The sequence below is a fragment of the Drosophila simulans genome, unplaced genomic scaffold (genome assembly GCF_016746395.2).
Source record: "Drosophila simulans strain w501 unplaced genomic scaffold, Prin_Dsim_3.1 Segkk87_quiver_pilon, whole genome shotgun sequence".
Classification (NCBI taxonomy): Eukaryota; Metazoa; Arthropoda; class Insecta; order Diptera; family Drosophilidae; genus Drosophila; species Drosophila simulans.
Genome location: NW_025416883.1, coordinates 65,512 through 82,189, shown reverse-complemented (window position 1 = coordinate 82,189; position 16,678 = coordinate 65,512). Strand labels below are relative to the sequence as shown.

The window sequence follows — 16,678 nt, the reverse complement described above, 5'->3', positions numbered from 1 at the left end:
TATTTGCGCTGGGTGTGTCTATGTCTTTAGAATCTGTATGCTAGATACCAACCTTCTAGCTTTTATGTTCCGGAGATTTCGACATTCATACGGGCGGACAGACAGACGGATAAATGGAAAAACGTACGATCAGACGAACAGCGTCAGATCGACTCGGCTATTGATCCTACTGAAAAACATATATACGTTGTGTAGCCAGAAACGCGTCCTTCTGCCTGTTACATACCTTTCAACGAATCTATTATACCCTTTTACTCTACCAGTAACGGGTATATATATATATATATATATATATAGTTAAATAGTTTTTTAATTGAGCCGAACAAATGATCCGTATTTAACTAAGATCAACGCTGAAAGTTAAATAGTTTTTATTCTTCAAGTCGAACAAATGATCCGTATTTAAACTAGGATCAACTCCGAAATAAATTAAACACTGAATAAATTCGGTTTTGGTTTTTATTAAATATCGGTTTAAGACTTATTGAACTTTACGGTATAACTTTCAACTTAAGACTGATTTCAAATGTGAGTGAGATTGAGGAGGGGCCTCTATGGGTTACAGAAATAAAGAATAGGAAAAAAACGGAATATCTCCCAAGGTTGTGAAGTGAAGTAATAGACGATCGACACGCAGATAACGCAGAAAATAGCTTTAAACGGTAAAATCATGTGATGTTCTTGGATGTTTACGTTAAGGAGAGCTTCAGAGAGAGCAGACGAAACTCAATTAACTGAGCGTGATGAGTTGGCGTGAATACGTCACTATATATGTATATATCGAAAAGTTTTTCAATAATGTTTGGCGTGGCAGTCTTGGGCTGTTTAAAGGCGTTAGAGTGGGCGTGGCAACATGGGTCAGCAAACTTGCGCTGCGTCTTTGTCTCTAGAATCTATATGCTGAATATCAACCTTCTAGTTTTTATAGTTCCTGAGATCTCGACTTTCATACGGGCCGTCTAGCCATGTGGCTAGATCGACTCGGCTATGATCCTGATCAAGAATATATATACTTTATATAGTCGGAAACGCTTCCTTCTGCTTGTCCCATACTTTTCATCGAATCTAGTATACCCTTTTACTCTACGAGTATCGGGTATAAAAATAATAGATTCCTCTTCTATTCTTTTCGTTTGTTGTTGGGATTTCTTTTTCTCTTGTTTCTATTTATATATGTATATATCGAAGATTCCTGTTCAGCCCGCTGTTCCTTGGCCGGCACCGCCGCGCTGCCGACATTGATATTGTTGATGATGGTTTCTGTGATTCTATAAAAGGTAGAAGGTTGAGATTAAGCATACAGACAGACGCAGCGCTTGTTGACCCATGTTGTCACGCCTACTCTAACGCCATAACCGTTTAAGCTGCCACGCCCACATTTTTGAAAAATTGTTGTATATTTCATAATTTCATAATTTTTATAAGTCTTGTAAATTTATATTGATCTGCCAAACAACTTTTTGGCGCGCCCACTCTAACGCCCTAGAACTGCCACAATTTTGAAAAATGTTTAGATTTTTCTTCGTTTCATTGTTTGTATTTCCAATTTTTATCGTTATACCAAAAACACTAGCTGAGTAACGGGTATCTGATAGTCGGTGAACTTTATATACCCTAGTTGGGACCCTTTCGAGCAGAGATTCCACCAATCTGGCATTCAGAGCAGGAAAGCCGCGAATTATTTCCACTCTTTTCTCTCGACTAGTTATCTATCTGGGTTGCGAACGAGAATAAATTGTTCACGCGCCACACTAAAAAGAGATTCAAATATGTTTAAAATTCTCGATCGCACTCTTGGGAAAAGAGTCAAAGAGCTTGACTATATCGTTCTCTCTAGTTTCATATATTTTTAGAAACCAATAACGAATGCCTACATTAACACATTCAAAGGTTCACGAATATATTTATTAGAAATAATTATTTTAAACACATTTAGGAACCTAGGAAACATTAAAGAATACTTATTTGGGAACACATTCAAAAGCATTCCGCAACTAAGAGAGCCTCAGCACGTTTTTATTGTGTTTCAAAAAACTCGGAATAGATTTTTATCAAAAGGAAAAACAAGACTCGCAGTTAAACATGCCCACGTTTTTGAAAACTATCTTTTCAACAATCCGTTTAAAAATGATTAAGAAAAAATGTCTTTAACTTGGCGGTAGAATTTCTATTTGGGGAGGTGGCGTTCTTGTGGCCAGATTCTGATTTCGTACCTGGAAATTAACTACAGATATTGTAAATAATTGCGTTTCAATACTACAACATATTTGTATATTCTATCTCACACTGCGCGTCGAATCTATTTTCTCATATGGCAATTCTTTATACTCACCCTTTTATTTGTGGTGGTTATTCAATTTGAACGATTTTTTAATCTTTTTGTTCACTTTCAGTAAAGGGATGAAATTTGATTGCTCTTTCTGCTCACATGAATTTCACAACGTCTTCAGTAATATATTATTAATATAAGCTCTTATAATCGGTCAACTGAAAACTTAGGCCCTGCTGAGATCGTGATCTTAATTTTTTACATTCGACTGGATGAGAATATTTTTAGATGGTCTTCCTGCAGTAGATGCTTGTACTATTTACTATTTGTCACATATGTTTATACCCTTTATAAAACCGATTACTGCTCTGATGTCCTATATCACATTAAAGCAAGTAGAAATAACAGAAAACTATTCGCCTTTGGAACAACAACCGTAATCGTTTTAATGCTTGATTACACTTTGGCCCGCTCTGTTATGTTTGATCCAAATCAATGCAAAAAATCGGATCAAAACAGGAAGAGTTTCGGACTCTATAAATCATATATATATATATTCTTGATCATTTTCACTATCCGAGTCCGAGGCCATGTCCGTCTTTATGTCGGCCTGACGCTATGAACGCTGAAATACTGAAATTAAGCTTGAAGATTTAAGTGGCATTTAAGTGCAAAGTGCCTGTTTTTATACCCGTTACTCGTAGAGTAAAAGGGTATACTAGATTCGCTGAAAAGTATGTAACAGGCAAAAGAAAGCGCTTACGACCAAATAAAATGATCAGGATCCATAGGCGAGTCGATCTGGCCTGTCCGTTCGTATGAACGTTGAGATCTCTGGGAATATAAAAGCTAGAATGACATAGGCATAGACGCAGGGTAAGTTTATTTCCTAATGTTGCCACGCCCACTCTAACAACCACAATCCGACCGAAACTGCCTAGCCCACACTTTTGAAAAATGTTTTCATATATTTGCATATTTGTATTAGTCCTGTTAATTTCTATAGATTTAAAAACACTTTTTGCCATGCCCAAAATACGCCCAAAACTGCCTCGCCCCCACTTTTTAAAAATGGTGATAATGATGTAATTTCGCGTTCGCATTTTTACTACATGAGTAATGGGTATGTGTTAGTCAGTGAAGTCAACTATATAAATCTCTCTTGTTTTGTTTAATTGTCTGTCTTGCCCATTTAAAAAAAAAACATTAAGGAAACATCGTTAAACATTACGCCACCTCTGCTGTGCAGCAATTTCTTCGTTATCTAGCCAGAGAAGCTGCGTTAGAATGTAAGCTTCCGTGCTCCCTCTTTTTAGTATTTTCGCCTGCACCTTTGGTTTAGCGTTCTGCTAATCGCTCTGCAGTTAAGTTGCTTATTATCACTCGCTTTCCCTACCTACACTAGTCGTCATAAGCATTTCGATAAAAACGCCTGCTTCTTTTAAAACTTGCTTGCGCTTGATAGCAGCAGTGCGAAGGCGATGAGCAATGCAAATAATGAATATTTTGGACACAAAATGACAATTTTTATACGGCTTACAAAATGCATTCACTTTCAGACAACCAATTTTGGTTTGGCACAAGTGTTTTGTGTTTTGTCATTTAGTAAATTGTATTCTGCTTTTGAGCACGTGTAAATCAAAAATTGTTTAAATTTTATTATTTGGGTTATTAAACGTTATTAAAAAAGTTAAGTTTTAAGTTTGTTTATTAGATCATCAATGGTAGTGAAATTTAATGTTGTAATTAAAGTAAAAAACATTGCGAAAGGGTTTAATTTGTCGCGTTAAACTATGTACTATCAAATTAAAAAGTTTATAAAACATAATGATTTAAAAACTTAAAAAGAACTGGGCCTAAGCCCAAAACAACATTCGCTGACGACAAACTCCTTATACGGGAATTTAAAAAAATCATCTTTCAAAATTCCAAGCCGTTGCAACTCAGTGGAATGTGACCGCCTATCTTCCAAAAAGTGAACATAAGGCAATCAGTGACCGCACAGTGTGCAAATTTTAAAGGAAGAGGACATGAAGTCACATATATTGCTAAGGATGTGACGCATATTTCAAATATTAACAAGCTTACCAGGTTGCAATGAAAAAGTTATTTATGCCAAAGGAGGATATATATTTTATTAATTGGTTCTGTCCGTAGGAACGACGAGATATCAGTAGATTCAGCATACAGATTCTAGAGGCAAAGACGCAGCGCAAGTTTGTTGACCCATGATGTCACGCCCACTCTAACGCCCTAAAACCGCCCAAAACTGGCTCGCCCGCATTTTAGAACATTTTTTCGATATTTTTGTATTATTGTATTAGTCTTTTAAAATTCTATCGTTTTGCCAAAAAACTTTTTGCGACACCCACCTTAACGCCCTAAAACCGCACAAAACTGCGATGCCCGCATTTTTAAAAAATGGTTTGATATTTTTTCATAATATTATTACTTGTGTAAATTTCTATCGATTTGCCGAAAAAACTTTTTTCCACCCTCATTCTAACGATCTAAAGCAGCAAAAAACCCGATCTCGCCCACACTTTGGAACAATTTTTAATCTTTTTCTCATCTTATTCCACAATATCAATCGATATCCCAGAAAAATGTTGAAATTTCGCGTTCGCTTTCACACTAGCTGAGTAGTTGAGGGTACTGATAGTCGGGAGCTCGGCTATAGCGTTCTCTCTTCTTTTGAATATAGTCTGGGTCCATTTGAATTTGATGGAGCCCATTAGCCAGATCTAGCCATTCGAAGTGTTTGGATGTCCAGCCATCCCTTTTCTGGAGTTTCATTCAGTTTTTCTTTATAAATAATTGTATTCTGTGGAGTCCTAAATTGCTAAATTTACTAAACAATGGAAAAATATCTGGGAATACATCGGTCAAGCTTCACGCTGAGCTCGACCATGTAAAAAATATACTATCGAAAAGAAAACCACACAAAGAAACCGCGCTCACTACCACCTAAACTTCAATTTTAAATACAAACATTAAATCTTTAATTTAGCCACAGCAGAAGAGGAAGATTCCGGCGCTAAAATAGAAGAACGCAGACGATTGTGTAGGACCGCTTTGCTCGCCATTCTGCGAGAACACTTTCATCGCCCGTAAGAAAGATCAGCGACAGAAGTACAACAGCACCGGAACCAACAGCCCAACCTGGATCGCACAACAAAAATACCAGAACAAAAATGTACTTTATTTTTATATATGTATGTGCATGTTAGAATGCACTGTGATGCATTAAACTAAATACATTAAACGAAATATTGTGACGAATGTAAAATTGAGCGACATTAAAGTTGCCCAAATAGCGTGTGACTTGTAAAGTCATGCAACAATTTAGGTAGGAAATTTTGTTAAATAAAAAACAAACAAAACGCAAAAATTAATCATATTAATTGTCGCGGATCGAAAATTGCAATAGTTAGTATTTTTAAGTGAACTTACATATGTTGTCAGCCAGTTTCAATGTGATGGGATTTGTTAGCTAAATATGTGCAGGCACACTGTGTTTTCGCCATCGCAATGTTGGAAATTAGCCGGGAAACTTGGTATTTTCATTGTCGTCAGAAAGTCTGGAGGACACACTGCGGTGAGCTAGAGTTATGTTAGTTCTAACTGTTAAAACAATGAATTCATAAAATTCATACAATTATTATTTTTACGCTAGTAAATGCATTCTAAAAAACTAAAAAATAAATAAATCAGTGGAGCAAACGATCTAGACATATATATGTAAAATTAAAAACCACAAAAAATAAATTTAGAAAATGTCACATAAATAAAAAACATTAATATGAGATATCTTTTAATCAGTAAAAATTCACAAAATGTAAGGAATGGGTAGAATTAGCAAGGGAAATTAACCGAGTTAAAGACAAATTTAATTCGGAATATAAATTCATTAATAAGGATACTGTAATAAACACCGATCTGCTAATAAACCATATAAAGTAAAACATTATTATCGAATAGTCGACATTTTCAATAAATATATGGAGAGATCATAAAAAGCAGTGTCAAAAATTGTTACTTTCTCTAAAGTATAGAGTAATAAACATTGGATTTAGAAAAAATAATGATAATAATATTACTGCATGCTGAATTTATAGAAAGTCAGCTTGCGGAACTAGACGAATCAAAACCTATAATTTATACCGAATCTGACAGTGATAATGTGTTAGTCTCTAATCGAAGATGACAAAATGACTATCACACCCACTGAATTTTTCAAATTGGGCACATCACTCACCCCAGGTTCGATGGAAAGGCTGAAAATTTAAAAGTTTTCATAGATTCTCTGACTCTAGTAGATTCCCCGAAGGAATCGCATTAATCTTTCGTAGTTAGACTACTAAGCTAAAATGTAATGCCTGAAATCGAATAGAAAACGAGAACTTGGTCCAAGAAATAATAATCAAACTAAAAAATAAGGTCAATGTGGAATCCGTAGATGTCATTTCGGCAAAATTATTAAATCTAAAAAAAAAAAAAAAAAAACAAAAACAGCTAATCAGTACATACAAGAAGTAGAACTCTACTATCGATAATGTTAAACTTATCATGGAGGCTGGCACATTCAACACTCTGGATGATGCTATGTCCAAATTTGTAAATAGTTGCACAGTTGCAACTGACCAATTAAATACTGTTCTGTACCACGGACAACACAATTATTGAGTCAATCGTGGGAATTAATGCAGAAGACGAAATTTCCACCCCGGCAATAATAATAACAATAACCAACGCAAATACCACAATAATAGAGGAAAAGGCCAATATAGAGTATACTCTAGCGGACATGGTAACTCAAACAGAGGCCAAAATAACCAGGTCCGCATTACACAAAGTAACTCGGGAAACAACAATAACCCTTTAGAAACTCAAAACTAAGTTCTAAAACATACACTATTATTCCTAGTCTTAATATAATTGTAATTTTTATTCAAATAGCAAAACAAATCATAGCTTTTTGCTCGATATGGAAGCAGACATTTCCTTGATTAAAGAAAATTCTGATGTGTTTAAAGAAATACAAAAGAAACATATTTTTAACATACAAGGCATTGTACACTGTACAATCAGGTCCAATGGGTTGGTTTAAATTGATCTAAAAAACAGGTAAATATATAATATCTCAAACCTTTCAACAAGTAACATACAATTTTACAATACCGTGCGATGGAATAATTGGTCTGGATTTCATTACAAATTTTAATTGCGAAATAGATTGTGAACCATTGGATGATTGGTTAATACTTTGACCAAACAATTTAAAATATACAATTCATGTTCAAATAATATTCAATTCTGGCAACAATTCAATACTGTTACGAGCTAGATCCGAAGTTGTCTAAAAATTAGAATTGAAATATACTGAAGATAGTATATAGGTTGCAAACAAAACAACCTGTACGGACCAACTAACTAACATAAACAATTTAAAATACAAATCACTTTAAAAATAACGAAAATATCCAAACTAACAACGATTCAAAAAAAGAAGAAGTCTTGGCTCAACAATAAAAGAATTTTCTGTCACTAATACAGTTATAAAAATATCCAACAAGTTTTCAAAAATCTGGGAGTGGCATTTTTGGACGGATTGTGTGCGTTAGGGTGGGCGTGGCAGAAAGTTTTTGGCAAATCGATGGAAATTTACCAGACCTCTTAAAATAATGGGCGTGTCAGTTTTGGGAGGTTTGTGGGCACTAGAGTGGTCGTGGCAATATTTGGGAGAAAACTTTCGCTGCGTCTATGTCTCTGGATGCTGCATGCTTAATCTTAACATTTTAGTTATCGATATCGATATCCTGATATCGAGACCTTCATACGTACAGACGAACGGATACACTCGGCTTTTAATCCTGATACATACATAAACTTTATAAGGTCGGAAATGCTTCCTACGAATAAAGGGTATAATGAAGAGAAAGTAATAGATACTAGCGGAGTCACTGTACTTGTTGCTAAACGCAAACATTTTTTTTCCTTTTAAATAAAACTAAAAGTGTGTTTGCAATAAATTAAAAACAGCATGAAATGATTAGGTGGCAAAATCGGCTTGGATATTTGATTTTAAATAATTTGCATATAATTATCAATAAAGACAAGGTATATTGTTTGAAAATAAATTCATGTTGTATGAAAAAGTTCGTGAGCGAAACTTGTGCCAAGTGCAAGAGATGTGGGAAAAATATTCCAAACTATTGCGAAAGCCAACAGAATGACACGGACATAAAAATACAAAATTAACTAATCCAAATAATACAATATCAAACGGTGGTACAGCATTTTTTGCAACTTTTATTGAGAAAAAAACGCCATACATTTCGGTATACACGTAAAACGAAAAGTTCAAAGAATTCCAAACATTGGTCGAAAAGCAAACGAAAAAGAAAAAAGTGAGAATGCTATAGTTGACTTCCCCCAGCTGGTGGAAATGCGATCGCACAATTTCATAATTTTTCTGGGATCTCGATAGATATTGGGGAATAAAATGAGAAAGAATTTCTAGCTATTTTGTGTTCTGAGATCTCGACGTTTTGGGCGGTTGTAGAGCGTTAGAGTGGGAGTGGCAAATATTTTTTTGCAATTCGATAGAATTTTTACAAGACTAAAAATTATGCAAAAATTTCGAAAAATGGTTCAAAAGTGTGGGCGTGGCAGTTCTGTGCGGTTTGTGGGCGTTTGAGTGGAAGAGGCAACAAACTTCCGCTGCGTTTTTGTCTAGAATCTGTATGCTGAATGTCAACCTTCTAGCTTTTATAGTTCCAGAGATCTCAAAATTCATACGGACAGACGGAAGACAGAAGGCAGAAAGCAAGGCGTAGCGGGAGCTACGCTGCGCGACAGACAAACACTACAATAAAGCGACTTTAATCTGAAACTCTGTCTTCTCCTTGGTCGGGCAATCACAGAAATCATAAATTTTATGGGAAGAACACACAGTCTCTTAGCTATTCACTGCAACTCGTAGTGATCAGAACTAAGAAAAACAGTTAGTTACAATATGAAACGAATTGCAGAAGTTGAAAAAAAATATTGCATCTTGAATTCTCGGATAATTGCACTAAAATACAATTCCAGCAGTAATATTAAAATGATCTTCTTCTATCCCGCTAGAATGCACTTATTGTAAGGAGGATAAGAAGAAAGGAGGACACTGAAACACTGAAGATAACCACGTCAAATATATCACAACAAGTACCATCCAGGGTGAGTGAAACGTATTTTTTTGCAGATACACTCCGTTACCGCTGTTGGTTCCCCAAACTTTTCCACGCCTTCCCGAAGGCAATTTCCGTAGGTGATTGATATTTGATGGTGATCATATTTTGCATGGACATGGAGGAAATTAAGGAAGCCCTTACTCAACTCAGTGCTTTTCAATGCGCATTGACCGCGCCGAGTGCTATTAGATACGATATTAGCAAGGTAAGCGATAGGGAATGGGACTTTGAGGCTAGGAACCCACCCAACATCCAACATCAACCTTTGGCTCGTGCACGAACGGAATACGAGTTGAAGGAAATTTCAACCTTTCCCGACTGTGTAAAAGAATTACAGACGTTCGATGGCAAGCCAGGGGAATATGTCTCGTGGATCAATAGAGCGCAATCCTTATTGAGTGATTACGAGGTCTTTCGAGGAAGGCCCCCCAGTTGAGTCAAATGACTCAAGGTTACAGTAAATTAGAAAAATTGTACATGGAGGTGAATAACCACTTTCCGTTGATTCTAAGCAATTTGAGGAATGAAATGGAATTTGAGTCACGCTCCTGAGGTAGTGAACGCGTTGATTGGAACCTACATAGATAGGGCTCTGGATGTGTTCATCTGAGGTGTCAATGGGGATTCTTCCAAGCTTTTATTGCTTCGCAATCCAAAAAAATTTGCGCCTTGGTGGCCTACTCCTTTTGCATGGAATTGCAGGTCATAAAAATGGAGACGAACCGATTAAGCCAATCGAACCGGTCAGGCTACACTTCAAGGGAGAAGCCAATAGAGCTTTGGAAGGCCCAAACCCCTTACGGAAACCAGAAAGTTTGTATCGCACGGAAATGGCACCGCTTCCACTAGCTCCCGATAACGGGGGACCAAGGGCTTCTGAAGCAGCCCTTATCATGAACGGTACGCGTAACCACTGAAGAAGCCAGTGAGCACCTTCAGCGATCTACAATTGTAAACGTCCTTAACGCAGGGTGTCTCAAGCGTAGAGTATGGCACCAAAATAGAGTTGATAGTACTCAACGAATCAAAATTTAAATAAGGGAAGCCCAGTCACCTACAATCCAGGCAAGAAAGTTAGAAAGTAATCCAGGCAGATTAAAACTAAGGAGAAGCCGCGGTTGAGCATAGAAGAGGTCTTGGAAGATAACACGGAAAAATGTTTCATAACTCCAATTTAAGGAAGTGAAACAAAAAATCAGGGCGCTGCCTTCTCCCCAAATGTAATAACCTTTAAAAAAATAATACAAAATATGAATAAAATAATAAAAAACTACAAAAAAGACAAAAAACTTGAAATACGAAAACATAAAATATTAAATAAGAAACTTAAAAAATAACTAATAAAATAATAATAAAAATAAATAATAAGTTTACACAACAACATAGACACACACACACATATGCAAACATAAACAATCGCTCATGAAGCCGCTCCCAAAGACACTAGAATAACAAAATGCGTAACGCCATACGAATTTTTCACATACGTATGACCACATGCATTGTAAATTTGACAAAATATGTCCTTCACCTTAGAAGTTCGTAGACTTTAAATCAATATTATTTTTGATGAATTGGCACCATGCGAAAAATTCTTGTTTTGCATTGCCTTAACGTTGTTATTATTTAAATAAAGCTTAGAAATAGTAATAGACGAATCATAATATCACAAAATATATTTCACAAATGACTTTATATTAGAATATTTGTCATTAGAGTATTCAGCGTGCGACGTGTGAAAAATTAAAAAGGCAATTATTGTCGAGTGCTTGTGTCCGCACTTCAGTTTGACTTTTGCAACAAACTGTTTTCATATTTTTATTTATTTTATAAATTTTTATTACTTAATATTTTAATACTTCGGAAAAAGAAAAAAACCATCTGATCTTTATTAATATTTGTAAAATACACATTAAAGTTTTTGAAATATTTTTAAAAATAATAAAAAACAAATGTGTATAAAAAAATTTATTGTTGACCATTAAGAGCACAATAAATGTAGTGTATACATAATTATATAATTATGTAATATAATTATATAATATAATTATACATAATTAATTATCAACATAAATATAAATATGTAAAGGGTAGTTAATTCGAACGGGCGTGAATTTTTAATTATTATTTTATTTCATCATATTGCTACGAAATTGGCCAAAACTCCAAATATGTAAATTCGTTTCATCGATCAGAATTGAATTCGTCCCGAAAATCGTCTTCTAGCACAAGTACACACACATATACACGTTCTCGTCTATTGTTTTTACTCACACAAGAAAGCAAATTCTATTTTTAGATTTCTTACGCTCTCAGCGTGAGCGAGCGGACAGAGAGCAATTTTGGCCGTCACCAAAAAAGTGGCTGCATACTGCCAAACCAATGTATGGCCGTTACGCATCTTGTTATTCTAGTGTCTTTGCCGCTACCCTGGCGGACATGAGAATTGAGACCTTGGTCGAGTACTATCTCAAAGACGCAACGGAGGGTATTAACCGGATAGCCAGTGCGCCCGTGAGAAAACCTCGCTAGATAAACTGGTTGGAACATCTACGTGACAACTGCTATCCTAAACAAAGCTATCATCCATGCCAACCAAGACTCAAAAGTCACAAGTCGCCTTATGCAGCTATATACCACGACCCACGAAGGGAAGCAGGTAAAGCTGCAACACCGCAAGCTGGCGATGAGCCCCAACGCGACCTACGCAAAAGTAGAAGGTTACCTGTCCATTGGCCACACAACGGTTAGCCACGCTGAAGAAAGACGGATGCAAGTAACAGCCAACGATAACCGGCTATCTCTAAAGTACGTACATGACGCCAGTTTAAAGATCTTGAAAAGATCATAACTCAAGTTTCATACTTCAAAGCGAATGTAAAGTCCCGACTTTATACAAAATTTAAAAATACCGGTTCTCAGTCTATCCTTTCTAAATATGTAAGCGCTCGGTTAAACTTTACCGTTTTTAATGCTAAGTGCTACAGGAATTATTTAAACCGTTGTAATCTCCAGTTCGTACAGGATCCGAAACATTTTTATAATTTCGTTAACACTAAGCGAAAAACAAGTTCCTACCTATCCTCGCTATTTTTTAAAAACATTACGGTAACATCGGACCAGGCAATAGCCGATCTATTCGCCAAGTTTTTCCAAACAACATATTCTACTTTACCTCATTCCGAACAGACATACTCTTATGCCGTATCTAGGTCGAATCTAATATTTTGCCCCACTATAAACGAAAGCTCACTGCTTAACGATCTTCAGCGTGTTAAACCTGTCTATTCGCCAGGTCCCTTTGGACAGAATAACACGGGTTGATGATCTTGGTGTTCTTCTGAACCCTAAACTAAAATTTTCTGACCATATTTCGACAATTGTCAATAAGGCCAGGGGTGTGCTTAAATTTATAAGAAGGTGGTCTAAGGAATTTTATGATCCTTACATGACTAAAACCTTATTTATTTCGTTAGTCCGTCCGATTCTTGAGTATGGATCACCTGTTTGGAGTCCACAATACGTAGTCCACTCGGACCGCATTGAATCAGTTCAAAAAAACTTTTTACTTTTAGCCTTGCGGTGCCTAAATTGGGATGCAAAGCGTATATTACCTCCTTATTCCAGTAGACTACTTTTAATTAATTTACCTTCCCTAGCTAACCGTAGAGCTATGCTTGGAACAGTCTGTAGTTGTAAGCTTATTCGTGTTGATGTTGAGAGCCCCGACTTAATTAGTCGGCTTAACTTCTCGGTTCCAAGTAGATTCACTTCAAACTTGAAAGAAGAATAAAAACTTAAATCGTTGTAGATCTAACTATGAGTTGCATGACCCTTACAGAGTATTATGTACTGACTATAATAGACTTTATCCTATTACCTGTAATCTTGACTCTCTGCCGCTCCCAAAGCAATCAACCTTAACTTTTTTAGTACATCATTTGATCCTACTAACACTAATATTTATTTATTATTTAACATATAAGGCGTCTATCTTCTCGCGAATCGAGCCGTACGATACACGGCAGCGCCCCTCGGTCGGTTGGGCGGGAGGTGTGGCCGTGGGACCCGTGCGAAATTAAAAAAAAAAGGTATCCCAAGTTACCGGAGAGCTTTTGGCTTCATTCCTAACGGAGATAGGATTGGCTCTGCTCATCTTTTCTCCCTTGTATTTCCTGTGGAGGAAATTGACCTCTACCGAAATCAGACAATATCACCGTGATCCCGGATTCACCCGTTACCTCCGGGCAGACCAAGGCTACTTAATCTGCGAGATATTGAAGGGGAGGAGTTAACACCTTGTATGGTCGGAGTATCTAAAGAGAAAAGACAATTTTGTGGCAGATGCTCTATTCAGGATAACCATATCGGAACTAAAAAACCTACAATGTAAAGTCCTGAAAGTCACTACCAGGCAGGAAAGTAAACAGAAAAAATCCTGCGCAGGAAAAATACAAAAAGATTTGTCTACACAAATTCTTGACGCTTCTAAGCCCAACGTATATGAAGACATTTGCAATGACGAATTACGGAAAGTAGTGACCGTATTATGTGGGACTGGGTAGTTTGTAATGACATCATATTTTTTGTCATCCGAAAGTATTTCGTTATCTGTACACTTATGACCTAGGAATGTCACTTCGTACATAAAAAATGAGCATTTTTCGAATGTAGCTTCAGTTTACTTGTCCTAAACAGTTCAAAAACATTAGTTAAATTTTTGATCATGTGTTGTTGTGAGCATTCATTGACGATTAAGTCGTCCATATAAAGGAATGCTTATAGTTATCGATAGATTATCGTGGTTAGTTAAAAGATCTTAAAGCTGAAAGTTGTCGTGTCCGGAGTAAGGCAAAGTTGCGTAGTCGTCGTATGTCCGGAGAGCAAGAAGTGTTGGCACGAGTCATCGTTTTATTTAATACCTAATATAAATAATATAATAAGCAAACTGTCATAATATAAAAATATTGCTAGGAAAAACAATTGTGCTAAACAATAAATATCCTACATTTGGGGGCTCAACCGATAAAACAATAAAAAATTTACCCATTTGTCTGCACTTTACAAACAATAAAAAATTTACCCATTTGTCTGCACTTTACAAATGGGTAAATTTTTTATTGTTTTAGTTGTAATGTTGTAAATAAAAAGTTGTGAAATTTGGCAGATTTGTTGGCGTCGGTCGATAATTTTTAGAAGCGTGCGAATACGAAAGCATGAGTGAGGAGAAGAGAAAGGGACAGCGAGGTGCCGTTACACGATCGTCGGCAAAGCGAGGAGACGAAAATGGAAATGCAGAAGAGCAGCGTCTATCAGAAGTGTGTGGAGACGAAATAAAAGAGATGCAAGCAGAGAATAATAAAAGTCTACAAAAAAATAATTCAGCTGCTTACTCTTAAGATTCAAGCTGATGAGATTACCCAGAAAGAGCCGAAAGTGACTGCAGACAATTTTGCAAAAATTGTACCCGACTTCGATGGCGTTAGCATTCCAGTGAAAATTTGGCTTGAAAATTTTGAGCAGAGTGCAGATGCGTATGAGCTTATGGAAAAACAACGATATGTGCAGGCACGAGGAAAAATGGTTAAAATGGCCAAGTTGTTTCTGGAGTTGGTGAGCACATATAAGCAACTTAAAAATGCCCTAATTGGCGAATTAAAGCGCGCGTCGAAAAGTGCCGATGTACATGCAAAGTTGACGCACTGGAAGAAGAAGAGCGACGAGCATGCACGAATACATGCTAAAAATGAAAAAAATTGCAGCGCTCGGACAAGTCGATGTTGAGTCTATTATCGCTTATAAAGTTGACGGGCTGGATATTAAAAGCGAGTTCAAATTTGCATTGTACGTCAGCAAATCATACCGCGAACTATTGGAAAAATATGAGTTGTACGAGAGCAAGTGTGTTATCGAAAAACCGCAAATGCAATACAGTGGTGGCAGAAAAAATATAACCGATGGAAAAAGTATTTGTTGCTACAACTCCGGTTCTAATGAACACACGAGAAAAGACTGCAAGGCAGAAACAAAATGTTTTAAGTGTGCAGGCAGCGGTCATATATCTTCAAATTGTCCACAAGCTGTAAAAAGTGTTTAAGTCATAAAATAAACTAAGCGCATGAAAGTATTTTTGCTGAACGGTACAGAGGTCGCCTGCCTTGTGGACATAGGATCCGATGTGTCAATCGTATGTCAGTCTTTGTACAAGAAACTTCTAGGTACTGTGATGCAGAAGTGTTATTCCGCTCTACGAGGCCTTGGAAATGCTAAGACCCAGCCGCTAGGTTCATTTATGGGCAGAGTACACGTTGATGGGATCGAGGCCGTACAAAAGTTTGTTGTGATACCAAACAATCACATCGAGAACGACGTAATATTTGGCTTTGACTTTGCATCGCAGTTCTGCGTTACTTTGAATGACGGAGAATTCACCTTTACAAAGGCGTCAGCGCAGCCGGAATGCGCTGAATCAAAAGAGCTAAGTATGTACAATATTGTTGAGAATGGTAGTAACATAGATGCTTCTCCACAGTATAAGCCGATGATCGAGTCAATGATAGCTGAGTACAAGCCAGCCGAAAACAACGCTGAATGCCCATTTCGTCATCAACAAAGCCGTCACTCAGCTGTGGGATCCGAGTCGATCAGAAAAGAAGTTGACGTCTGGTTGCAGGATGGCATTATGCGCAAATCTTCATCGAACTTTGCCAGTCGAGTCGTCGTAGTAAAGAAGCTGAAGGAACTACGGGCGTTGAGTAAGGAGGCTGAGCGCAAGGTCAATGCCCTGGAGGCAGAAGTATTACAGCTGACTGAAGATCTGGCCAGCTCAGAGAGGGCGCGACGTGCTGCTGAAACGGAGCGTTATGCTTTAACTCTTCGCGTCGCCGAACTCACTGATCGTATCAGCAGCGTGGAAAAGGAACTGTTCCCGCTGCAGTGCAGCAACAAGGAACTGACATCGAAGATCGAGGAGCCTAATGTGGAGAACACCTCGCTCCGCACCGAGGCAATCAAGTGGCGGCAGCGTGCTGCGCTGGTAAAGAAGAGCAATCGCAACCCATGCGCAATTCAAGCGTCTGCAGGCTGAGCGCGAGCACCTGGCCAAGTTGCTGACCGCCGATAGAGCTGAATTACGCAAGGAGGTAAAAACACATATTCAGCAGGCGCAGCA

The 16,678-nt window shown here is 37.2% G+C and overlaps 1 long non-coding RNA gene across 1 annotated transcript; it reads left to right on the top strand.

Annotated features, from left to right (window-relative positions):
• Positions 1-396: 396 nt before the first annotated feature.
• On the top strand, positions 397-12,818 carry LOC120285674. The gene is made up of 4 exons (XR_005544894.2): positions 397-5,867; positions 9,401-9,493; positions 9,572-9,712; positions 11,807-12,818. It is a non-coding gene; the product is annotated as an uncharacterized LOC120285674 (long non-coding RNA).
• Positions 12,819-16,678: the final 3,860 nt, after the last annotated feature.